The sequence below is a fragment of the Anser cygnoides genome, chromosome 14 (assembly GCF_040182565.1).
Source record: "Anser cygnoides isolate HZ-2024a breed goose chromosome 14, Taihu_goose_T2T_genome, whole genome shotgun sequence".
Taxonomy (NCBI): domain Eukaryota; kingdom Metazoa; phylum Chordata; class Aves; order Anseriformes; family Anatidae; genus Anser; species Anser cygnoides.
In genome coordinates this window covers 14,599,408-14,625,629 of record NC_089886.1, presented here as the reverse complement: position 1 = coordinate 14,625,629, position 26,222 = coordinate 14,599,408, and the positions used below count along the sequence as shown (strand labels likewise).

Sequence of the window (26,222 nt, the reverse complement as noted above, 5' to 3'; positions counted from 1 at the left end):
GCTCTGATGCTCCCTGCTCTTGCATCTGCTCCTCCAGACCCGTCCATGGGCTCCTTGACTCATGTCTGCCCCAGGCAGCAGGAGGGAGTGTCCTTCCCAGGCTTGTGGCTCATGGACGCAGTTCCCTTGGTGACCGTCCCTGCGGAGCCTGGCGCTGAGTGGGCAGAGGCAGCGGTTCTGAGTGCGCTGTTAGAAGGGGAAGAAATCGTAAGGGATTGCAGGCAGATGGGGCTTTTGCATGATGAGACGTGCAACCCCAGCTTTCCCAATGCGGAGCGAGGTGCTCTGTTAGTGCTTGGGGTTTCTGTGTGTGAATTAAGGCCCTGGTTCCCAGGTCTGCGGCACGAAGCTCGCCTCGTCTTTAACTTGGGGTTGGAAGAAAACCAGGGCTCCGGCACATGGCGTGGGTGCTACCTGCTGCGGTGACCTGCCAGGCAGCCCAGCTTCTCAGAAGCTCTGCAACCAAATCTGAAGGAAGGCTTACATTTTTGTAACCTGTTTCCAACGCTCTTCCAGCAAAGTTCGCAGTGCTTCGTTCCTCCTGAGGCTTTTGAGTCCAGGGGAGAAATTCCCGAGGGCAGGTGGCTGTCAGAGCTTCCTTACGGGTGGTGCCGTCCCGCGGAGCTGTGACAGCTTCTGCCTCTGGAGCGTCTTCCTGGTGGGACACCAAGGACCTCTGTAACCTCCTAGCCCTGTCAGCTCAGAGGCTGATTTCCATTATTTTTGAAAGCTTTACAGGTGTTAATGTCAGATAACAGTAACGTTTTTGTGAGCTTCAAGTGGTGCCACGTGTAGATGTGGGAGCACGGCTGTGCAGTAAGTCAGGTCTCGTGCGGCCGTCTCAACAGGCAGGCCGCTTCGTCTTCTAGTGTAGCCTCAGATCTGGATGGTTGATGCCTCAGATTAATCATTAGCTTCTTACCAGCCTTGGCCATTAATCTTACTCATTTTGAGAGATCATTAGGGAGTCTGAGGCTACCTGAGGATGCTGCTGCCTTTTGTGGCAGCCGAGTCCCACGGGTACATAGCACTCGGGGAACCCAGGGGGCCTCCAGCTCACGGGCAGCCCTGCTTCCCGATGACCCACGCAGGCAGCTTTTACTGCCTGGGGTGCCCTCAGTCCCCAGACCCGCCTGTTTCAGCTCTGCTGTCGGTGTGGGCAGCCCCTGGTTTTGCTGCCAGCCCCTCCTGAGCCAGGAGCTGCTGCCTCGGTGCAGCACCAGGGCCAAGGGAGGCTTGGGCACGGGACCGGCTGCGGCTCCCCAGGACCGTGACTGGTGCTCAGCAGGCTGAAAGGGAAAAGCGGGCTTTGAGATGAGCTGCTCACACCAGCTTTGTTATCTCCTGAATTTATTAACGCCGCAGAGCAGCTCAGGGTTCTTTAAAAATTTCCATGGGATTTACTGAAAACCAAAGCCTAAGCGGAGATGAGTGTTATTTACCTGCAGTGCTTCTTAGAATTGTTAGTCTGGAGCTTAAGCAGCAGCAATTTCCCCTCCTCCTCTGGGTAATGGTCCTCTGCGTTAAAGCTGAGGCCGGCTGCGTGTCTGCGTGTCCGTGCAGACATCCAGGCTGGTCGGGCTGAGCCGGGAAGTGCAGAGCTGGTACAGAGGGTGCTGGGGAGGCATGCGTAGAGCCCCCAGAAGGCTTCCTTCTGGGAGAAGTCAGGACCATCTTCCCTTCTCTTGTTGGTCAGCTGCAAGGTCTGAAGGCTGGAAGGATGGACATTTCCCAGGTGGGATGCGCAGTCGGAGACCTGGGGCTCTCTGAGCCTCCTCGCAGCAGTTTCCCATCTCCAGCGTGCTGGAGGAAGGCTTGCAGCTGGACAGCGGCACCTGAGAGCTGCTGATGGAGGGCGCCTGCAGCGTGCCAGTAGGAAAATGGAGTAAAAATCAATTCTTCTCCTTTTTCTTGAATATCATCCATGCATCTAATGGGGCTTAGGCAGCGTGCCGAATCGTGCCCACTGCTCGCAGCCTCATCTTTCCCATTGCACTTGGAGATGCCTGAGGCAGTGACTTGGGGCCTGCACAGTGATGGGCCTTTCTGTTCCCTCCTGCGTGCTGTGCTCTAGTCTCGTGCTACCAGGAAATCACCGGTTGTGCAGAATCCAGATCAACTAATAGATAACTGGATTAACAGAGATAGCATACTGTGCAATCAATATTTTTTCTTCCCGTTTCTGGGGATGAAAATAAGTGAAATCGAACCAGGGGCAAGGTACTGTAGCTACAGCACTGGTGCTGGACTTACAGAGATAACTTAAACGTTTCCTACTCTAAGTACAAAGATAATGATTACTTCTCATTGTTGGCACCAGGAGGCTTTATGTCTGCGTCGGATGGGCTCTGTACAATTCATTTCAGTCATCATACTCCTTAAAGTTAGAAGGAAAAATTAGTTAGTGACATTTGAGGATAATAGAAAGTTCAAAATACTTATGGTCAAACTTTGAATAGCTTTAAGTACAGTTAGCAGGACTTGGGCATCGATGGCTTCAGCAGAACGTGTGGGCTTCCTACATCTGACGCTTGAGTGCCTACCGTGCTAGAGTTTCTATTTAACTGTTAATTAAAACATTCTGTTAAACTACTGAAATCATAATAGATATTCTGCAGTTGGTGTAATTGATTGTCACGTTTATCAAGCTGAAATTGTGGCTTTATGAGAGTAAAAATGTATTAGCAGCTTCATGTTATGCCTCTACACCACAGCCGTACTGCTGGATACGTACAGTTATTATCAAAGCCCGTCAGATGTACGCATTGCTGTAATCAAAGGTGAATAGCTTTTAGAAACTAAGAAAGATGAATGTATTCAGTACTGGAACTGATTTGTAGCTTATTTTTTTAAATATATACGCTAATGTTAAAGTAAACAGGGTCTAAAGAATTGCAAAGTGAAAAGAAACATAGCTTGCTTATCAAGCTTTGTTAGTCCTGAGTTAATTAGTCCTGAAGTAGTTCTGAATAGATAGACACAGGAAAAATGGGAGGGCTGGGCTTTTCTCTTGGGCTTCGGACAGGAATTTCAAATGCTGTGCAAAGGCATTCAGTCAAAAAGACAGGAGATTTCCAATAGCCAGTGGTAATTCAGTGCCAGGGCTGTCTGTAACAGCAGAATCATAATAAATAAAGTAGCCAGCAATAAACTATCTCTGTAGTGGCATTTTATTGGTGTGGAATACAATATAAAACGGCTGTCCATAAATAAGGCATCGACGTGGCCACACTGGAAGGCAGTTTGGGGAAATGGGAGTCTCAAAGTGCCGTTTAGGAGCAAACCTCTTTCTGCAAAAAGAAATAGGAGCACTGAAAGAGGTAAGAGAATTAGTGGGAAGAAAATTAGCCTGACCAAAGGAAAAGGAAGGTATTACTAACAGGAGCATGGCTGCATTTTCAACGAAGTTGATTACCAGGTGTGGCAAATACGTGCTTTGCAGCCGGTGTGTCCCACCAAGGCAGGGGGAGAGGAGGGGTGCTGTACGCCCCCGCCCCAGGCAGCCCGGTGCTCCTGCTGGAGATGCCAGGCACGGATCAGGGGGTGTTCCCTGCAGGCAGTATAACTGAGAACGGGGCTGGCCCACCTCCTTTTAAATACTTTTCTCCACCAAGATTTTAGAGAGAGGAACACGAATTATTGTGCAAAACCCAGGAAGGTGTCCTGCAGGCAGGGAAATTTGTGGCTCCCGCTGTGTTAGCTCTTTCTGTGCTACACTGAGCACAGATTTGAAACGTGCTGTGGTAATTTTAGTAGAAAGCCAGCTAAGAGCAAGAACTAGCAGTCATGGTATCAAAGGCTTACATACCGTAGTGACCCTAATCTGCCCCAAAATGAATCCCCCCCAGCTTGGTTGACACACAGGGCCTGCTCCTGTTGCTCTAGCTGCTGTAGCAGTTAGGGCTGCGTGCTGTGCTGTTCCGCAGGGCACAGTTTCCCTTCAAACTTTGTACATGTAAAGCAGCAAATGCTCTCCCCAGCAGACACCCGTGTTTGCTGTTCCCCCCCTGCCTATTTCAGGGGGAGGGACGACGGCACCCGTCCCCTGCCACCTCCCTGGGGGAGCAGCCCCAGCACCAAGCGGGCCAAGGGCTGGGTGGCTCCTGCTGAGTGGATGGAGCACCACGAGGAGCACCCTGCTCATGTCAATGGGGCTGACAGCCAGGGCTGGAAGGAGGCCGGAGCCATTGGTGCCGCTGCTTTGGTTAAAGACAAAGCCGGGGCATGAGGTGAGACTGCAGGAGTGCTGCGAGTGTTCATGCAGGGACTGCAGGTGAGCTTGTAGCAGAGACAAAATGACCATGGATAGCTTTCCATTTGGGGTAATTTCGTCAGAAAGCCAGGACGGAGAAAGCTAGTGGTGTGTTTGCATGGCTTACGTAAGTCTTCTGGGCTTTTCTGCTCAGTAATATCAACTGTAATCATTAAGATTACAGCTTAATTATCCACTTGGGCACAGGTACAAAATAATAATCCTGCCTCGCTTGTCAAAACCGAGCTGATGGCTGATGGCAGTTGTGGGATTCTGCCTGCCCCAGCCACGACTTTCATTAACTCTGTCAGTGTGACAACTGCCAGCTCCCGCTATTGACAGAAACTCCATGTTACATTTGCTAAATTTCTGGCTAGAGCTACAGGATCTGCTGTATGTGCTGCTGCTCAGCTGCATTGTGATGCAAGGATATTTTAACAAGGTGCAAAAGGAACCCCAGGAGCTGTGCTTATTGCCAAATGATCCCTACCATAAAGGTTCTTCCGTAATTTCTTAATCCTATACGAAATATAGAAATCAGTCATTGAGTTCCTGAAAGGAACAGAGCATGCATGGCGTTCACATCCCCAGCGAGGCATGGTTCAGCGCTCGTCATGATACGATCATTTATCAGTGACAATACTGGAGGCAATTTTTAAATCCAGCACCTCTGCCATGTCTGAGATGAGCATCACACGTTGCTTGGACAACTGTCAGCTGCTCGGTACCGAGTCATTTGTTACATCTTTTTATAATTCCTAGTTCAGCCCTTTCTCTAACAAGTCTAGCTCACTTCTTTAATCATGATGCAATCTTCACGTTGGCCCTCAGCCAGTAATGCACACATTTGTACCTCCTGGTAATTTGACAGGAATTGCATTTGCATAGCTCTGAAGATTGAAAAGATTACATGTCTTAATTATATTCAATATTTTCATTATTTTTTGTACTCCTAGTGATGGGCAGGAAAGCCAGCCTATCTTCTCAGGTAATATCCTATTCTTTGACATTTGTTACCATGTTTTGATGCAAGGCTTCAGGCCCGGTTGTGACTGCTAGTGTCAGAGAGGGAAATAAGGAAAGCAGGTTGGCACCGCATCCACGGCCCTTTGGGAATGTGTGTCCGGGCTGGCTGCAGACCTCGGCGTGTTTTGGGGAGCTCACCTCTCTCCTACCCCCCTCTCTTCATTTCTCAAGGTGAGGAGGCATACAGGAGGAGGTAGGGTCAGGCAGAAGGCATCGGAGGGTATCAGAGCAGCACAAACTGCTGGCGATGCTCATCCCCCTGCATCCCTCCCTGCTCCTGCCAGTCCCTCTCCACGGTGAGGCTGCAGCGCTGCCCTCCCCTGCACCGCCAGCCGCACACGGGCTGGTGTTTGGAAAGCCCAGGGCAGGGCTGCACCTCGAGGGGAGCTCAAGAAATGCGTAGTTTTGGCCAGCAGTTATCCTAGCGCATCTCTGACTAATGAAAATGAAAATTAGCGATTGGACATGCTACATTTACTCCCAGAAATGACTGTGCAATTTTAACAAATGCTAACAAATATTAGCAAATACTGTGCGTGTGATCGCTATTGTGGTGCCTCGTCTGACAGCCACGGCTGGCTCTCTGGGGAGAGGTTTGGGAATGCCAAACATCGATCTCAAATCTCTCATTACTGCCTTGGTGGCTGTGGTGTTTTACATCTCTTTTCAACACCTGACTCTTTTTTTTAGCCTACTTTTGTAGCTTTGAAAGACACCTTGTTGGGTGTGCGAAGCCTGACCTCTTCATGTTCTACCTTTTTAAGAACTTCTTGGACGGTGGTGTAGTAATGCGGGGAGGTTTTTGTTCATACCCTTTGGAATTACGTGTACTAGGCTGAAGGATCATTTCGGATAAATGCAGATTGCAAATGGAGCAGTGCCACTGACAGTCTCCTGGGCGAACACATGGCTGTGGACAATGAGTCACTGCTCTCCCGCAAGACAAATAAAGCAGATTTTCACTAGTTTTTGGTCCTTAAGGCTCAGTATTGTTATCGAGGATACCAGTAAGATAAGGGCAGGCTCACGGTGAGTAGAACAAAAAGAATCTCTGGGAAAAGGATTTTTTTTTTCTGAAAGAATGAACTCATTATCCTTGAAATAATTATTTTGATAGACTCCCTGTGGTCTACTGGAGATGTGTGTGGGTTTGCATTCGTGCAGCTGAATCAGGTGGATATCCATCAGCCCTGGTTAAACATGTCATCTGTAGTTGCCTTTCCAGGTGCCAAAGCCCATCAACATTTAATGTGGCTGATTATTAAGGAGCTTTTGATGTGTTCATGCTTCTCCGGGGCTGAGCAATGAAACGCCCGTAATACTCAGCATAGCAGTCTGACATTTAAATGTCAGTTAAAAGCCTTTTTGAGTTGGTACCATCTCCAGGGGGACGTGCGCTTTATTATTGGGATGGCCTCGCAAATACTCGGATAATGTGACTGCGATTTCAGGTCTTTGCCACAGTTTTGCTCTACAAAGAGAGGATTTAAAACTAATTATTCCCAGGACCTGCATAACTTAGGGAGTCGGTAATGAGTAGTACGGCAGCTGCTGTGTGCAGGGGGGCTGTGGGGACAGGCATGGGAAACTTTGAGCGAGAACCACGATGTTCTTATGAAATACGCCCAGGAATGCTTGTAAAAATGGCAAACATTTACGTTGCTATTGCATTGAAACCTTCTTGGCACATCCTCCTTGAAAACAGTAAATGACCACAGTAGGGCCAGCCTCCAGACCTGCTCCAGGTCCTTGCACATGAGCCTGCACTAGAAAGGGGCTTCCAGCAGGGCTTGAGGCATCCTCAGCCCCCGGTTTCACTCTGGGTGCTGCGTCCTGCCCCGCAGCAGCGTTCCTTAGTCCTCTTCTTCTCATCGTGCAATAAACCAGCCCTGGTCCCACTGCAGGGAAACACCAACAGAGCCAAGAGCAAAAGTGCCCTTCCTGCCTTTCAGCAGCATTCTCTTTAATTTTTAATGATTTCAAATTACCCTATTCACGAGGCTTCGGAATAATCCATAATGTATGCACGTTTGGTGGGGGACAAGTGATGTCATCCGTCTTTTTCAAGCCTGAGATTATCATGTTAAATGTGGTGCTGACAGTTTGAAATCCTTTATAAATGAATTAAATTGCTTTGTAACATCTAAAAAGCATCGTCTGCACTTGATCACAACTGTTCCTTTTTGAGGTAATAAATAAAGTAATAAAAGCATTTTTCATTTAATTGTTTGAGGCTTGGAATCAGATCCGGGAAGAAAAAATTGAATATAAGTATGAACTCATGTTTCTAACAGCTGTTTTATCTCAGGAGAATCATTGGCTCCCTTTCATTAAGAGGGCAGTTGTGCTGTATTGAGAAGCCTGAACCAAAATTCAAGCAAGAAAAGGGAAACCAAGGAAATCAACCCGTCCTTCTTCCTAAAATGACTCTGATTGAAAACAAGACTGGGTCGGCCTGATCAGTCATACACATTGAGCCACAGTACCGTGCTGGCACCAGTGCTGCCGGGCTGTTTCGGATGCATGCTGAGGGTACAGGCAGCCGTCCCTGAAAGGGACCTACAAAGACCAGAAGCACCTTAAAAGAAAGTTCCTTACTTTCAGTCTGTCCATCCAGAAATGCACATGAGCAGTAACTGGGAACTCTCCGCACCCCGAGTCAGAAATACCTGTACAGAGTACGTATGTATTTGTGTATTCTAGGGCCAGATAGTGGCTGTTCTTGTTCAGAAATTTTCTGTAAGGAAATCTGGGCATGCCATTGGCACGTGAGGGCAAGTTAGTGGCGTTGATGCGCCAGTGACCGACGAGTGTCAAATGCCCCGTTCGTGTTTGCAGCACAAGCAGACTGCACTGAACTCTCTGCTTATGTAGTCTCTCAGATACATTGCAAAGAAATAAAGGTAATTAGGAAATAATTAGGATCTATATTCATTCACTTGCAAAAATGATGCTTTATATTCTAGAGCTTCTCAGATTGATCACAGAAGGTAAAGGGGATCTCTCCTTCCATTCACAAATCTGTCCCTATATATATGACAGAATTAATTCAATATTAAGCTAAGACATACTGAATAAAACTGCCCTGAGATGTAAGGTATTGGCATGGAGGCAAGTGGGAAGGAGTGGGAGAAAGCTGGGAGACATCTGAATGTTTGAGCCCAAATCTGGAAAGGAAAAGCTTGAGTCTCTCTGTTTTAATTATTTCTTATTTATTCACCTGAGCAGTCATTTTTAACACTACGGCAGTTGCTGTTGGATGTGATCAGTATTCACCCTGCTCTCGGTGGCAGAGCAGGTGGGTGAGCTGCACACCATTCTTCTCCCTCGTTCTGTTTTGCATAAGCACTATTAAAATATAACTATTCACTCTGGTGCCATCTATGCTAAACAGAAATGCAAATCACTGTCCTAAAGGCAATTCAAAGGATTACTGAGCGCTGTATACTTTTTAATCATCATCTTGTTACTCTTATTACCACTAGCAACAACTGCGTGTTCTTTTAATCTGGCGATACCCGGTGCTGTGAGGGGCAGGGGCAGGGCACCGCGTTTAGAAGGGCAGGAATGCTTGCATGGAAAGAGAGTAATGAGGTTTTAGCCTTTGAATTAATTTTGTATTGGGATGAACTTGAGACCTCTTAAAATTCAGCTGGAGATGTTTACAAGATGCAGAGCAGGCCTGTGGGCAGAGCAAGTGGGTGCGGAGCTGGCTGGGCCTGATTCACCCCCACGTTTGTACCCTGGGGACCCCAGGTCCTGTGGAGGGCCCGGGTCCCTGTTGAGCCGTGAGCGGTAGCTCACAGGGACGCAGCTCAGGAGCAGAGCTGGTAATGCAGACCCGGGAGTTAATCCATCTGTGTTCCACTTTACAGAAGTAAAACAGGGAGCAAGAAAGCATTTAGCTGCCACTCCCTGCAGGATTGCAGAAGTTCAAAGAGACGTGCAGCATTTGCACCTCTGGGCCATGTCTGAATTACCTGTGGTTCTGAACCCGCCCCTCCTCAGGGAATAGCATCTTTTTCATATTTCTCTAGTGAAGCTTGAGGTTTGATCTCTTCCACCTGATTCAAAACCAGTCAAAACGCCAGGTGCTTCAAAGGCGATGCTGTGAAACCCAAGACCTGTGCCTGTCTCCCTTTGGCTGGCACCCGTTGCCCGCAGGTGCCAAGCGAAGTCCTCTGCTCAACTCCTTCCAGTTCCGCTCTGAAACATAGGTGAGTTTTTAATTGCCGTGTTCTTTGTTAGTTGATTATATTCCTGGTTCCTTGTTCTGTTCGATAATAATTTGCAAAGGCTAGAGTTAGCTGTATTAATTCATCGTGCATAATTAATCTTGCATAAATTAGCAGCGTAAGAGTTCCGTGCTGTGACTGGGCCCGTCAGCCAGGCTCGGTTCTGCCTGGAAGAGAGAGGCAGCTCCGAGCACGTCTCCGGCCCACCTCCTTTGGGCACCTATTTCAGTGCGGGATGAATCACATGCTTTCCTTCTCCTTGGAGGAGAAAGAGCCTGGATGACTCACAGACACCAGCAAAGTGTTTATAAATGTTAGATGTCCCCGTTAAGCTCACCTCCCTAAGCTCCTTCCGAAAACGCAGAAGAAAATAGGCATTTTCAGAGACAAGCTCAGTGGGCTTATTTTGGAGGCCTCATACCCAGATGACTGGCCCTGTGGAGACACGTGAGCTTTCCATGGGAAGAGTCCAGAGAGAGTGGAGCTCGTTGCAGATGCCTGTGTTAGGGCTTTGCTGGGCTGCGTGCGGTGTCAGGCTGGGGCTGTGCCCCACAGCGTTAGCTACGAGTCCAGGGGAACAGCTGCCATGCCTGCAGCTGTTACAGATGCTGCGAAGCACGACCCCAGAAGCTGAACCATAAAATCCTGTTCTAGTCCTTAGGAAGGCTCCCGAGTTCCTGCTGGGCTGCATAGGGTGGGCGGAAAACTTGTGTGGTGCTGCAGTATGGGATTTTCATTTTCTTCACTCTCATTGTATAAACTCTTCTTGAGGAGGGAGCAGAGACCTTTTTATTATTACTGTTGTTGCCTATGAATTACATTAATAAAGGAAATGCATGACTGTGGTTGCCACACTGGTACTGCTGATGGGTGTGGGTGGTGAAGCCCTGTTCCAGCAGAGCACTCAGCCATGCTTCGTGCCCTCGGGCTGCAGGTCCAGGACACGGGGTGGCTCCTTGTGGTGGCTCCTTGGCCAGTTTGGCGCTGGGCAGCAGTTAGCTGCCTGCCAAAGGATTGCTCCTAAAGTGGGTTGAGGTTGTGTTTCAATTGTGTTAGATGGCACGGATATCTTAACCTCTTTGAAAGCCCAAAATCACCCAAACGCATCAGTTCTTATTGCATATGTCCCTTTAGGTTTGGGTATATTCTGCTAAGCCTGCATGCTCTTTGATTTCTACTCTAGTACTTATTACGATAAATTTCTCTCCCTTATAAATATAGTTAAGATAATTGCTCCTTTTACAGCCTACACTTACCTTAAAGCTTTTAGCAGAGGGCTCTGGAGAAGCATTTCACCATCACCTCAGCCATGGGCTTGTTGCACAGCCCTGCTGCTGCTGTGCCCAAGCCCGAGTAAGGATCTGTTGAGGGCTCATCAGCTCCCTGAGAAGGATTCAACTCCTTCCCAGGCCTGAAATAATGTTCATCACAGGTGAACCGGCATACTTGCAAACTGCTATGTGGCTTGATGAGTGAGCTGCCATTTGCCATGGGAGGTTGCACGCTCTGTGCTTGGCTGCTTTGCGCTCATCGTTGCTGTTCCTCCGTTTGGCTGTGGAATAATCGGCCTTCTGCATGGGTAGCTCACTGCGGTCAGTGTCTGAAAGGGGGTTGTTGGAAGTCAGTTAAAATATAACAAAGGAATTTAAGAAACAGAAGAAATGATTTGCACTTCGCTGTAAAGACGGTCCCCTTTCAGCTATGCAAACGGCAGCACCAAGATACTACCAAACAAAGGCATATTTGGGAGAGCTGGCTGAGCATTTCCCATTTAAGCTATGTTCTTAAGAGAAAATGCAGCTCTCAGAAGAATAATTTCTGAGAAATTCATTTTTACTATTATATATTTTACCATCATTTTGACCTAAATCTTTTGCCAAGATGGCGCAAAGCATTTCATAGCACGTTGGTATTAGCTGGGACTGCCCCTACTGCTGTGCACTGAGCCGTAGCTCAGGACGCCCCGTGTTTAGCTGCTTGCAGGACGGCACCATCCTTGTCTGCAGGTTTCTTGCTGGCCAGAGCCTGCCACTGCTGTCAGAGGGCACACAGCAGGGCCAGGGCCCAGGCAGCCACAGGAGGACAAGAGCACCAGGGCCCTGGGGCTTTGAGCGCTGTCCCTGAGCACAGAGCCAGCGTGGCCGGGGAGTTGCACTGTAGGATGGGTGGAAAATCAGCAGGATCAGGCTCAAAGCCAAACTCATCGGATATTTAAACTCTACCAATGAGTCAAGTTACTAATATTTTCTTTTGCTGGAAGCAGTACCTTTGGAGGATTTACTCACCGCAGCACTAAATCTGTTGCAGCAGATTAGCAGCATCGTTACAAGGGAAAGCAGGCTTGGGAAGGGATGGCTGGCAGAGCGGGGAAGGCTGGAGTGAAAGCAATCCACAGCCTCTCAGGAGAACGAAGTTAAATCATTTCAGCCTGTAAAAAAAAAAAAAAAATCAATTCCCAAGTTGTTTTGCTTATTTTATCCTGGTTGCTGTACGTTTGCTTCTTCATTGCAACTCAGGATATGCTGCCTGTAATCTATCTGTCAAACCCATCGCGTTGATTTACACCCCTGCTGCTCACGTCCAGTTTATCTCCCTTGCAAGCAAGGCGGCAGTTCTCTTCCGATGTTGTGACTTTTTTATTATTGGAATTTATCTTGGGCTGTGACTACAGCACGGTGTGCTCGCCTCTTTTGGGGAAGGAAAAGCTTGTCGGGTCCAGAGGTGCCCTCTGCCCTGGGAGCACGGGGCGCATGCAGAGCGCGGCTATTGACTCCGTGCCTGCCGCAGAAGCTCTGCTCCCACTACGTTAATAGAGTTTAAGGAGGCAAACAGGAAGAAGAAAGCATTTTTCTTATCATGACAGATCAATTTAGGATGTTGTTTCCAACTTTGTAATGCTCTAGATGCCATTTCTAACAAAAATGTTTTAATCTCTGTGGCAGCCTAAATGCACCTGATAGACTATATGCTGTCTCTGGCTTGCGTAGATAAAATAATTTTACTGTTAACATCAATAATTCTCTCTGTTTCCACTAAAAGCTCTTCAGCATTATTCACGGGAATTGAAATATAGATCCAGAGGCAGCGCAAGGCGCTGTGAATGGCAACAGCCGTGGCTCTCTCCCGGCTCTGCGGGGACAGGTTTCTGCATCTAGGGGAGCAAGAGGGATTCCCGCAGGCAGGGTGAGAAGACGGGGGCACAAGTTACTCCTGTGCCCAGCTCCATGCCAAAGTCACCATTTGAGGAGGCACTGGAGTGTTGGCAGGGATGGAAAAGACACAGCTCAAGGAAAATGTGCCCCATAATGCTCTGAAAGGCTCCCGGCACTTCAAAATGCTGCCAAGTGACTCAGGCATTGCTATTTTTTGTAGTTACTTTGCCATCTGAAAAGCACAGAGCAATTGGAGAGGTTTCTAAGGTAAAAGGATGCCACCTGCATTTCACTGAAAATAGGGAGATTTAGTCAAGGCTGAAAATGTACTTGGTAGAGGCAGGAAAATGACCCCTGGAAGGGAAGGAGAGGAAAGAGCCCTGCCCTAGGCACACACCTGTGTCAGGACATGGCTACCCGGCCCTGTCTTCAGGCAGCCACATCCCATCACTGACCTGCCCGAGCTTCTTTGCAGAGGGGCACAAAGGATGCAGGAGGCTGTGTCCTCCTGAAGGCTGGTCCACACGTTGGGTACGGCACGGTGCTCAGGCGGGTCACGGGTCCCCAGCCTTCCATGCCGTGTGTCCCTATAGACCCAGAGAAAAACCCCTACGGAACAGGAGGTTAAGAGTGATGCTTTCTGCCTGCCTGCCTTTTGGGAAGTTCTTGTTCTGATTTCTCCTCCTTTTTTTTCCCCTTTTTTCGATGTGTCAGTGCACATTCCTACATGAGTCTTTGTGCTTGCATGGAGAGGGCTGCAAATCACGCATCAGGCTCAGCTGTTTCAAAAACCAATTACAGAAGATAAAAAAATAAAGTACAAAAAGGGAAGACCTAAATGAATACTGCAAAATGAATCAGGAGGGGGGAAAACTGGGTAAAAAGAGAAACATATTCGAGCTAATTATTGGAAAGCCTCTGGTTTTGAAAAAGGACATATTTGATGGGGGAAAAATACGTGTTGTTTGATATCGTTTGATTCAGTGCAATCCCAAGATGCTAATTAGCATGCAGCAATAGGACAGTGCTCCTCATAGCTTACCTACACCTCTAATTTCCTAATTTCTCTGTCAAGCTGTTTTGTGTAAATTAGTCTGTTTAGTTCAAGAGCTTGTGCCTCGTCATTATTGTCTGCGGTGCCTTATTAGACCGTCTCTCTGTAATGATCACTTCACAACTAATAATATCTTCAGTTTGGGATCTGTTCCTATTCCCTGATCTAAAGCAATGATCATTTTCTGTGCATAAGGAAATTTGCTATCTGTTTCACTTATGCTGGCTGATTTCTTTCTACACATAATAAGAGTTTTAGCACGGCCCATTTCTCTCCAAACAGCTTGACTTATTACAGAGATGCTTTGGAAGCCATGAACTTGGGTTTTAATTGGACATGAGATGGGAGCATATGGGATAGCACCTTCCTCGGGAGCTCAGCCCCGCGTTGGCTGGGAATGAGGGACCAACAAAGCCGTAGCGTATCATCTCTGCAAAGGGGTATTTTAAACATCATGTGCTTTTAGCTCCTGCCGTTGAATTGTTAGCTGCTAACACAAATCCTGTCATGGCTGGGAGCTGGGGCATGTAGGATGAGGGTGTCCATGCCCCCTGGCCCCACACCGTGCGGGGGGGCTCCAGTGGTCTTGGGCTGCTGCTGGGATCGCCACCTGGCTCAGCACCTGGGGAGGACGAGGCTTTGCTGGGAGATATAAGCTCAGAAGGGATTTTTCACGCTGAATGGACCTCTGCACACCAGAGCCTGCGGATCCCAGGTGAGTCAGTTTGTGCTGGTGAGAGGACACCAGGCGCCACAGACAACGCCCGTGTCGGCGTGTGGGCCTGTCTGACGCGGCCTGCATGGCCGCCCCTCAGTCCAGGCCTTCTGCTGCCTGGATGCTTTCCCTCAAAAGTCAGATCTGATGAGAGAAACCCATGTGTCAGCACGCCACAGTGACAGCTGCAGCTCCTCTCCCTCATCGAGCTGCCTCCTGCCGTTGTCTGTCGAGGTCGAAGCCCCAGCCCCTAGCTCCGGCCTGCGCCGCCAGCACCGGGCTCCCCGCTCCGGCCCTGGGCAGCACCTGCCCTCGCACCAGGCCCATGGCTCCCCCCAACCCTGTGTGTTGTAGGGGGAATGCGCTTGTAATCAGGCTGCTACCGCATCTTCCGCACCTCACAAACGCCTTTAAAAAGTGAAAGCAGTAACACCACAATGAGAGCAAGTTGCCAAAGCACTCACCAGTGTTTCCTATCATGGATTTAATATTTCTTTGAGGTATTTCAGCTCCTGTGAAGTAAAACACCATCTTCCCTTCCCTTCCCTGCCTGCTGCTATTCCTTTCCAAGAATGAGCCCATAATTCACTTATTGAATAATAACTGTCACGTTTCCTGAGAGCACCAACCTTATTTATGGCTTTGCCCCCGGGCAAGAGGAAGCGAGGAGCTGCTGACAAAGACCCAGCTAGCTATTTATGTCGAATTTCATTTTAGGGAAGGAGCATCTTGACCTGCTTTCGTGGTCTCTGAAGTGGTGCCAGCAGCGTAGGATACAGGGACTGAGGTCCTCAGGGGACTTCCATCATGCCAAGTGGAGCTGCAGTGTCAGCTCCTGCCTTTACCAAGACGAGGTGATCGGTGGGCTCCAGCACTTGAATTTAAGGATCCAGGCCATACTGGTATGGGGAATGGCACTTAGCTGGCGAGGGGCTTGTACAGGGGTCCTGCAGATGGAGGATGTCCTCAGATCTCCATCATGCACTTAGAGGTTTGGGCATGGCACCCTCTGCTTCATCAGCAAAGTGGTTGGAGGTTCATATCATCTCTTGTCTGTTTAGAGACTTACGCTAAACGTTGGAGATCTAAAGTGAGTTTAAATGTTTTAGTGGTTAATTATGAAACAGGGAGGAGCTGTAAGTGTTTTGGGCTAGTGGAACCATCTGCAAGAAGTAACCCGTCAGGGTCAGACTCTCTCTGTTTTTACAGAGGCTTCCTGAATAAACTCGGGTATTTATGGATGTGTTTGCCATTCACAGGCATTTGGAAGTGTCAAGGGCTTGATCTACCCTTGTGCTTAACGTTTTGCTGGTTTATCGTTGGGCACTGTGCAAGCCTGAGCTCCCTGTCAGGGATAAGAGAGGGCATGGAAGGGGTAAAGCAACAGGGGAAGTATATGGGCTGCAATGTAGCACAAAGCCCAAAGGGGCCTCGGAGCCCCACTGATGGGCTTCATCTCTCCGGGCAAGGACAGATCTTTGGCACCTCGATCTTCCCATCATCGGTGGGGCCCGCCTGTCCCCAGGGAGAGGCGCAGTAGCTGAAGGCAGCTCTCACACCTGGGCACAGGTAGCCTTCAGTCTGGTGTCCAGCTCTGTGCCCAGGGAGCCCCAGCAGTTCATTTATGTCCACTGCACCAAAAACCAATGTGATCGTAAAGACCCCATCTACTTTACAGGGCTTTAGAATAACTTACTTGGTATGTGGCTATCAAAACCTGTAGAAGTCTTCCTTTGGGGATGCCATAAGTAAGCATAATGATAAAGAGAAATATCTGATGTGAAAAGCCAGGACAAGTGCGCTGCAGTCTATGCTGAGGACTGCAGTGAGATGAAAATGTTCTGGAGAAAGAGCTTGCCCTCAAGAATAGTGGCAGGTGACCATTCCTGTAGCTCACAATGATTTCTCCACAGCTGATACATGTATTAAAAGCAATTCATCACTGACCGCTCTTGCTTAACGATGCCGTGGAGCAAAGAGATCCCTGCTGCCTAAAAGTGACTGGAGAGATGGCTCCAGTTCCTGTGTCCCTTGGGGAGAACATGACCAGTTAAGCAAAGCATCTATGAGGGACTTTAATAGTGTTAATACTCAAATGTTTGGATGAACAAGAACATATCTGTTTGCTTCTGCTTCTCCGGCATGGTGTGCTCAGTGGAGACACTGAAGTTGGTGAACCTGTAGCAGAGCTATAGGAGTTGGATGGTCCACGACTGCCATTTCCCACAGATGTTGTGCAAAATGTATGTAATTCTATTTCTTTCCCCGAGTGCTCTGAAATTGCGTGTTCCGTGTTTCAGACTGAGACTCATCATGGGAATTCTTTTTCTTGTCCAAGTATATGACTCTGTACTGCCACAACCACATTGCAGCTGATGTAAAATGTTTTTCATGATCTAAGAAGCTCAGAAATCTTTGTGAGCTGAGCTGGAGATGCCTCACTGAGATGTTTAACTTGATGAAGAATTTCTGAGAACTGGGAAAAGAAGCTGGACAAGAGTGTACAACATGTCCCTGGGGTTGGCCTTGATGCTCACACAGAGCAATACAAACTCAGGTATAGGATAGCATATTAAAACAGCTCCCCACAAACCAATTTAATAACAACGACATGTAAACAACAGCATGGCAGCAATAAGGCAATTAGCAGTAAACTGAGTTACACAGCGGAGGCTGAGATTGCTCCTGGTGCTGTTGCTTTGGAAGAGGAATGAACGGCCTGCCGAGCATGCAGGGAGCCGGGTGCTGTGAGCAAAAGCTCTGCTGCCTGCGGGAGCCTCCTTGGCCATGGCACCAGCCCCAGACCAGCACCATGCTGTGCTCCAAGCACCCAGGGGCTTCTGCTGTGGCTCTGGTAGCAGGGTGCTGGGGTTTGTGTTGTGCTGCACCTTACCCGGCCACCAGAGGCTCAGGGCAGAACTCCTCGCTATCAGTACTGCAGTGTCTTGCTCCTTGCATATCTCCTCTGCTTGAACACAGCAAAGGAGCACTGGGACTTGCTCTGCGTTGTAGTACTGGCCCTCATCAGGCTTAGATTTACCGCTGTCACTTTGGTCCTGGTTACTGGGAAGTGAGTGTGTAGGTGTGGTAAAAGCTGTGAGAGCAGGCAAGCAAAGTCTGCAGCTTCTGGGTAGGTTTGGTGATAGCAGCTAAACTGACAATGGTGACAGTAAGTGAACCAGCGTGAGTACCGGGAGGCAGGGCCAATGCACGGGCAGCGGGGCGATGGCACTGGGGCAACCCTTTTCCCAGCGGCTCAAAGAGTATTGGTGCCCGTGCCGGTGCGTGCTGGCAGCACGGCCTGTGGCCTTACCTGAGCCACAGCCTGAGCTGTGCAGCCAGATGAGGAATACAGCACGGCAGATGCCTGTGGCATAGGAGGAGATGTTCTCTACCAACCCATGGCCCTGCAGGCCAGCCCTGCTCCTCCAGCAGCTGGCAGGGTGATGGTGTGGGTGTGACGGCGCTGCCTGCTGAGCTGCCCGTGAGCAGAGAGACCTGGGCAGTGCTGGCGCTTCTGCAGAAACGTGGGTGCCTTTTTACCAGAGGAGGCTGGAGGGATCAGCAGTCCTGGCTGGAGACGAAGCCAGGCTCTGGAGAAGCGGTGATGTGCGTTTCTCATCCCTGTCATCTTTCCTTGGAGAAAAGAGGAGCAAGGGGAAGTGGCTTTGTCTTCGCTGGAAGCTGGTGTAGATGAAAAACCAGGCTCTTCTGCTCCCTAACCATGCTAGCTCTGATAGCCTAAACACTTCCAGTGAAAAACACTTGGAAAAAAAAAAAAAAAAAAGCACAGACATTTATTATCCTTTTTTAGAATAATTTTACTTTAAAATGAAGGTTGTCAAACAATACTGAAAGTGAAGGTAACATAAAAGAGAAGACTTTGCACCTTGGCAGGCTCTTTTGTCTTCGAAAGAAGATCTTTCAGGGGTAGCGGTGTAATATCCAAAGGACTCACGGCTACACACAACAAGATTAGTTTCTCTCATCTGAAGACAAATGAGATATTTGTGAGCAAATGCAGAGAAGCGTCTTCCTCCTGCCTCTTCCTTGAAAACAGAAAACCTGCTTCCAGAGCTGGCTGATTGACTGCATTAGACAGCAGCACAATTCAGATGAAAGATTATCTGACATTTTAAATATCTGTAAGTTTAATGTAACAGGTAAAGACTGTCTCGCAGGGATATTATATCTATGGAGTCACAGTTTTACGAGGTGATTATAACGCAAGCAATTGACTGCCATGTGGAGTATGTGCTAAATGATATCTTGAATAATGATGGTTCACTTGGCAGCCTGACAGGTCTCTGATCCATTTATAACGGCACAGAAACGGGGATGCGCGAGCAGCTGCCAGGTGGCACTGCCAATGCACTGGGATAAAGTGGCAAAACTCAGCACCATGCAGCAAGTCACCATGCAGCATTTGGTGGCCCGCAGGTGTATGAGGCTGTGAACGGTGGTCACAAACCCGGATTTCTGCTCCAGGCTTCCCAACATGATGCAGTGCCCGTCCTGCGAGGGGCTGGAGCCCCCAGGAGCAGTGCGGAAAATCTGCTTTTAATGCTTCCTGCAAGGAACCAGCTCAGAGTTGGGCCCAGGTTCTGCTATCTGAGCTTGAAGCCGTTCCTCTGTGGTTTTAGGGGTCTGATCCGTCTGCAATGCCTGCATGGAAACCATGCTGCACAATTTGGGCACTGGGGGAAAAAATAGTCTGATAAATTGTCTTTTACCCGCTGTAACTGTGTCACTGCTCCCTGCCTGACATCCCATTAGATGTGAGAATCCGAAAGCTAATGCATGGCACAGATCTTGAAAGCAAGCCTCGAGTGCTGCCCAGATGAAGTGGGGGGGGCATCACTAGCACCTGGCTACGCTTGGCTTCTGAGAGCCCCCTCCTCTCGCAGCAGGCCCATGACCTGCGCTCTGCCGCTTACAGGTTGCTGCTCCAGCCTGCGAAACTCGGCCTCGCCACTTCTCCCGTAATCAGGGACTCTGCTGAAAACAATGCCCCGATGCAGATAAAAGCCTGACGAATTACAGCTCCTCAAGTCTTGACAACAGGCAAATGTTATGCAAAGAAAAAGAGCAAGAGACCATTTCAGAGCCTTTTATGGTGATTCATCTGGGAAATTATCTGGGAGCAGATAATTTAATGCTAATGGCTTTTTTTTTTTTTTTTTTTTTTTGTCCAGCATCATTGTGAGATGATATTCCAGCATCCTCTCTCCATACAAAATGGGCTGGTTTTCTGCTTTGAAATTCATCAGCTGTGCAGCCAGTGAGGGGTGGGAGCACCGAGTCCCCAAGACCAGGACATATTTTCCTTAGGACTGCAGTACCTCCTGGGGACTGGAGGCTTTGCTGAATGCATCAGATATCTTCTGTAGAGCACTGGCATAGTCCAGGGCCTGACATCTCGGTTGGTGCCAGCTGAGTCGCCGCAGGAGTTAAGGACCCGAGCACCTGGCAGGCGTGCAAGACCCCAGCAAAGGCACTGCGTGCAGAACAGGGGAGAGCGCGTGACTGGGGAGGCAGAGGACAGGCAGAACAGGGGAATTGTTTGTTGATTCCTGTACTGAAAATACTGGAATTTTTTATCTATCTTGTAAACAATGTTTAGTTTTCAAGCCGCTCTGATAAATCAGCTTTAGCTCTGTTAGGATGTGGTGGCGGTAACAGCATGGGCAGCCTGTACCAGCCCTCTCCCTGCGCCGCCCTTCTCCAGGCCCGTGCCTTCCCCATCGGTCTCTGCACTCCGTTTTCTCTCCTTTCTTCCCCTCGACACTTCCATCTTGCAAGGAGAGCTTGCACAACTAGACTGCCCGAGCGGCCAGGCCTGCTCCCAGAGACACGGGAGAGCTTCCACCAAGAGGGTTGGCAAGGAACAATTTTCCATCCAGGTATGGAATGTGGTTTTGTTCCCCTCAAAGTTTTCACAAATCTTCCTGGAGGAAATTAGAAGCCAACCTCTGTATTTGTTGCTGCAGAAGCGCAGCTGGGAAGACTTGGCAAGTTTCCCTGTCAGGTGGCTCACACAGCGCTACACAGGAGTCGGTCCCCTGCAGTAACCCTTTAGGCTGGGCTGAGTTTTTTGACGTTGACCCCAGTTTTTGCTGGGCCATCATCTTCAGCATGCCCTTCTTCCCTCCCTTGCCTCCTTCACTTTGCCATTCCCCATGGCTGCTGAAGAGCTCGTGATTTCTGACGTTCCTCCTTGCAAAGAACCACCCTTTGGTTTAGGGAGTTCAAACCGAATGTTTTCCAGTGTTTTCCAGCACTGGCTCCACTACCCACTCTCGCTCCCTCCAGCCCTGGTGTTTTTTCAGGCAATAATTGAACCCAATGGTATTCCGAGATGTGGCATGTAACAGAAAATAGACTGAAACAAATTAGAAGAAAATGCATTTGCAATCAAAATGACCCCAAGGCGTAACACATGCTCTTTCCTCCATGTGTCATGATGAATGGTGATACAGGCACACCGCCGAGATGTGGAGACCACGCTGGCAAACCGTTTCCTTCAAGTGTGACAGCGATGCTAAATCACTGCTGCTGGTTTTGTGCCGGGTGGTCAGAAAAGCCTCCAGTGTGAGAGCTGTAGCTGAAGAATAGAGGGAACGTTCGAGCCAGCTAAATACAAATTCCATAAGATCATAACTTCTTTCTGCATGCACAAGGTAAAGGAAAATAGCTACAACTAATTTCATTTCAATTTTACATACCCCTTGATGCACCTGTAGAACTTGCCACTTAATGATATCTTAGGTGTGAAAACCTCTTGGTAGAGAGCTTTGTGAGTTTGAAACTCCATGTGTGTTTTCAACATAATATTTTGTGTTTTAGAAAACCTTTGAAACTCTTTTTTTCCACTATCCTTATTCTCTTGTGGTACAAAGGAGAAGCTGACATGATCATTTCATAGCAGAAAAGTAAATTATTTGATAATGAAATTCAGGGAAATATCTTTTTCTTTTTCCTTCATTTGCTGACTAACAGTGTTTAAACATTAGCTAGACAACAAGAGGGAGATGGGAAAAGACAGGAGAGCTGTTGTTTAATCAAGACTCCACTACCTGACCAGTCTTCAAAACAGCAGTAATCAATTCCATGGCAAAGCCTTTTGGTTTCTGCTACAGTCCTGGGAACCTTAACTATAAATAAAATATAAAATTGCAGATGTCAGAGCTTGCAGATTAATTAGCAGGATAAAAGGCTGGTTACAGATTTGATGCTGATCCAGGGATTTTCTGTGGATGGTTTTGCAAGCCTCAGTGATAACTTAAAACCAGAGTTCCTGGTATTTTGGATGGCCTCATAGGCATTGACTTGAAATGTGCTTTAGAAAGGACAGCGTCCTATGAATGCTTAAACAAGGACGGAGGATTTATGTGCTGCTCAGAGAGCATCTCGGCCTCCTGTGCCGTGCTGGCTTGCAGCAGGGGAGGCAGGGAACAGTCCCTGGCAGGTGGAGTGCTTGAAGCTGCGAGGAGCAGTGTGGCAGAGCTTCAGATTTCCTGGCACGCAGTGTTTCTGTATAACATCCCAGTGCTACTGCCGGTGGGTGTGTGGCTGGTTTTGCTCTGGGGGCAGATGAGCCCCGTGGGAAGGGGCTCTGCCAGTGGCCAGGGTCCATTTTGCTAAATCATTACTCCTGTAAAGCTCAACATCTAGAGATATAAAGTGTAAGAATAATAAAACACAAACATTACAGGTAGCATTAGCCAGAACAGAACTGCACAGCCCCAAACTGCTGCTGGGCAGTCCCAAAGGAAACCAAGATGGGAACCAGGCTCGATTCATCTTGCTGTGGAGCATTCCCCATCCATCTGCTCTGCATCTCATCTCACCGGTGTGGCTGGGGACTCTTGCTCAGGTTAACAACATTGAGTACTGTGCCTCCTACAGCCCTCAGAAGTTGTCTAAACGCTGCGTCCATCCAACACTTTGGCCCCGGCATGCTGCCACCGCAGGGTGCTGAGCTGCCTTGGGGGGTGCGGACGGACATGTACCGCCTGCAGGAACTTGCTCCTTTGAGGATTGTCTGTGGCTTGTGTTGTAAGCAGCAGCGTGTTAGTGGAATTTGGCAAAAATTAAGGAATTAGGCAGTATGTCCTGGCTTCGTGTATACAAAATGCCATGATAGTTCTTTTCCATTTATTTTGATTTGAAAGCAAATTTCAGTGAGTCACTCGCCTGTCAGTAGCGTGGTACAGGGATTTGCTGGAGATGCCCGTTGGCATCATTCGAGTCTGGGTGCACGGAGCATCTCAGCCCCATCTCCGGCCACAGCCTGGTGTCTACTGAGGGCCACAGATAGCGGAGCAGAGCATGCTGTTCGAGGGCTGCGTGATGCCTGGCGTGGTTATAACCAGCCCGTTGTCCTCACACCGCCATGCCTTGACTCGTGGGAGCTCCTCGGAGGAAATCCAGCAGCATTTTTTGTAACAGTGCATAAAGCAAAACATGAGATGGAATTTCTCCCTTTTCCCTGGCACTGTATAGCTGTCTGTTTGTCTTGCTGGGGCTGAAGCGATGCGTGTTTACCTATCGCCCAGGCACCAAATGTTCCTTCTGCCACCGACAGGGCACCCCCCCTGCTTAACTGCAGTGCAGCGGGCGGCTGCAGACGCAAAAAGTGTGAGTAGTGCAGGTCGGCACACACAGTGGTTTCCCCAGGCAGTCCTTTCTGGGGGCTACCAGGATCTGTAGAGAGATTCCTGTGACATTGCACTGAGCAGGGCTGCAGTGTGTGACGCTCGCTCGTGACCGACCGGACGCAGTTTACCAGCAGTAAGGAGCAGTCGGTGTTTGTGCTCCAAATAGCTGACTCAGCAACCTCCAGCCCTTGCTTACCCTTGGATTTATTGGAAAAGTGTTCTTCCTTCAGCATCGTGAGATGCACTTGAGCTGTTATAGCTGCATAAAAAGCATGATTTATGTTCCCTCTTCCACGACGGTTCTTCCAGCAGGGACGCTGGTTTCAAGTTGATCTTCCCTCACCTGCAGACAAGTCCTCCCCAGCAGCACATGAGTGGTGCCGAGTTGAGCACTCAGAAGATGGTGATGCCAGGATGAAAGTTTCCCATACACAATTAACTTGCTGTCTTGGTCACACATCCTGGAAAGGCAGCTCTAGCGAGGAGCAATGCGTCAGGAGTCCAAGGGAGAGCAAAGCCCAGCCTGAGTGGCCAAGCAACCAGATCGCCCAAATGTTTTGATAAAAGAAAAAGCAGGTGATTTTCTGTATCTTCACCTACAAAGTCAGCTGACTTGCTGGGGCTGGATTTAAAAAAAAAAAAAAAAGAAGAAGAAAAAAAAAATCCAATTATAAAAAGCTTTAACCTGAACCAGTGAGCGGAGGAGCTGTCCTGGGCAGCGTCAGGCAGCAGTGCCAGCGGACTGCTCCTGGCCCCATCTACGTTTCATAAATAAGTTCATTACAAAGATGTATTCCATAAAGTAGTGGAGTGTCTGTGTGATTTAGGCCCCAATTTGTATTTGCATGATATATGTCCTCTTGCATCTACTCTTCTTTTACTTACTGACTCCGTAGTCGATTCTGGGGATTTTATTTGAAGTTTGTTTGGCAAATAGAGGAGCTATTACCAGGTAGCGCTCATCACAGGGACTTTTCAAAATTGCTTTTCCAGTAGCAAAACATTAGATAATAAAATGACAGTACACAACCCATTTTAAGAATACCCTTCCTTGTTTTCTCTGCCGTAGTAGCTACAATTGATTTATTTCACAAAGTTCATCATGTTTTAAAGGATGGGAGCATCAATCACGTACCTCGGGCTGTCTCATAAGCAGAATTCAGTTGTGACAATCTGAATGAATACAAATGGGTTGCCAAAGTATCCATCCCTGCGCGTGCTTTCACAAAAGCCAAAGTAAGAATATTGTTCATTCGATCTGGGAGGGGATTGAGATCTCTGAAGATGTATTGTCTAGAAGAGAGCAGCAGAGAAATTAAGGCCTATCAATCAAATCCAGCCTCAGAATGTTAATTGATAGTTGCCAGGCATCAGATGAATGTAATAATCTATCAGCCAACCATAAAAGCAAACCATTGGCAAACTGGTACCAAATGTCTATTGAAGTCCATGGGGATTGAACATGAGAAGAATGCAAAGGCAATGCCTCCTCCCTCCTTATTTTCCTTCCTTTTTTTTCCCCCTAAAGGTCTCTGTTTATTTTTCCTATGCAGAGTGAATGGCTGTTAACTTCTTTCTTTGCAGCACTCCAACTTGTTAACTCCCATTCAGAAAAGAAAATCACAACAGAAAGAAAAAGCAAAAAGAATGAAAACAAAAACCTGCAGAAAGCCTTGTTTTCATTTCACAGACAAGGTGGTAACTCGGATATTTGCATTTAGAAGAGTATGAAAGGAGTATTGGAAGAGGAACAGATTTTATTTTTGTTTGTCTTCTCAGCTTTGCGCACATCCGTTCAACACGAGAAAGACTAAAACAGAAATGTTCTCCTGCAACCCGGCGTGGTCCAGGAAATGAAGTGCAGTACCTCTGGGGTGGTGGGGCTGCAGTGGGAGCCGCTGGTGGCTGCGGGCGGAGGAGCTGATCCCTCTGAGCCGGCCACATCGCCTTCCCCCCATCCGAGTCTCAGTGCTTTGTCTCACCCTGTAAAACGGGGGTGAGCTGAGCTAAAGCTTGGCACCTTGTGTATTAATGTATCACAGTTGATGGAGTTGCTCTCAAACATCCAATGGTTAAATTGCAGCCAAGCCTCCCTTGGGCTGGCTCCTTCTCCCCTGGGTACAGCCTTCTGCCTCAGCCAAGTCGATGTCATAAGGGGCACGTGCCCAAAGTTCACCATGGAGCCGTGATCTAGTGGCATTATGAAAACGTATGAGTAGCAGTGAGGGACTGCAGGAGCTCAACTGCCAGCACAGCCTGCTCTGAACAGGGGTCCGAGTGCTCAGGTACAGACAGGACTAATCAGAAAACATTTTCAATGTACCTGATCAGGAATCTGCAGTAGGGCAGATTTTTCCCTATCTCTTTTGCCAGATTTACACAGTCATTTAGGAACAATATAATTGAAAAATCTCTTTAGCTCAGGATAATATTTGACAGTAGAAAACAGAGGAAGCATTGGTAAACACACAGGATTTTTTTGCCGTGTGCTAGCAAAAATTGATTTGTTTGTCTTTGGGGCAGGAGATGTTAATATTGGCCGATTTCAATCATATTTCTTTGAGAAAGGCAGCTGAAAGATGCTCCATCAGCTGTCGGTCCTCACCTATAGCGCTGCATGTCAAGAGCCACCCGCCCAAGTGGAGCGTGCAAGTAGGGCAGCTCCTGCAGCTCCTGCAGGTGTGGGCTCATGCACCAGTGCGCAGGCTACTTAACTTCCTTATTGACGGTGGACTTTAATGTGCTTACTGATGGCTACCACGGTTAATATGTTGTGTGTAATGTAAATCAGTGGCAAGTTAGGATGCTGGGCTTGGTGCAGGACACCACAGATGCTCTGAATTCAGTACCCAGAGGATGACAGAATCAGGCTCCTCCTGAACCATTGGCATAGTCAGACCCATCTCTACTTGCGGGATTGTATGAGATCTCTCTGTTGTTTGCTGCCATTTCATTTACTTAAACAGTTTGGTAGAGATGAGAGCTTTCTCCTTCAGTGTGGGTGTTATGCATACATAAGCACTGGGAGCAGCTTACACCTTTCATTTCCATCCTGGCAGGCATAAACGCCCCTGGGCAGAGCTTTATGTGAAACCCAAAGGCAAGCGTTTACATGGAAATCTGTATAA

At 48.3% G+C, this 26,222-nt stretch overlaps 1 protein-coding gene and 2 long non-coding RNA genes across 6 annotated transcripts in view; 1 reads left to right on the top strand and 2 right to left on the bottom strand.

The window, feature by feature from the left end:
* KCNIP1 (potassium voltage-gated channel interacting protein 1) overlaps positions 1–26,222 on the top strand; it is a 375,943-nt gene that overhangs the window by 177,739 nt on the left and 171,982 nt on the right. The window lies entirely within an intron of this gene.
* LOC125182896 (uncharacterized) lies at positions 10,441–13,607 on the bottom strand. The gene is made up of 3 exons (XR_007163667.2): positions 13,121–13,607; positions 11,799–11,941; positions 10,441–11,113 (listed from the first exon to the last, which is right to left on the bottom strand). It is a non-coding gene; the product is annotated as an uncharacterized lncRNA (long non-coding RNA).
* LOC136786376 (uncharacterized) lies at positions 20,823–25,087 on the bottom strand. 2 transcript variants are annotated; one of them, XR_010824896.1, is made up of 3 exons: positions 24,962–25,087; positions 24,230–24,387; positions 20,823–21,038 (listed from the first exon to the last, which is right to left on the bottom strand). It is a non-coding gene; the product is annotated as an uncharacterized lncRNA (long non-coding RNA). The 2 variants fall into 2 exon arrangements; XR_010824895.1 differs by lacking the exon at positions 20,823–21,038 and adding an exon at positions 21,965–23,716.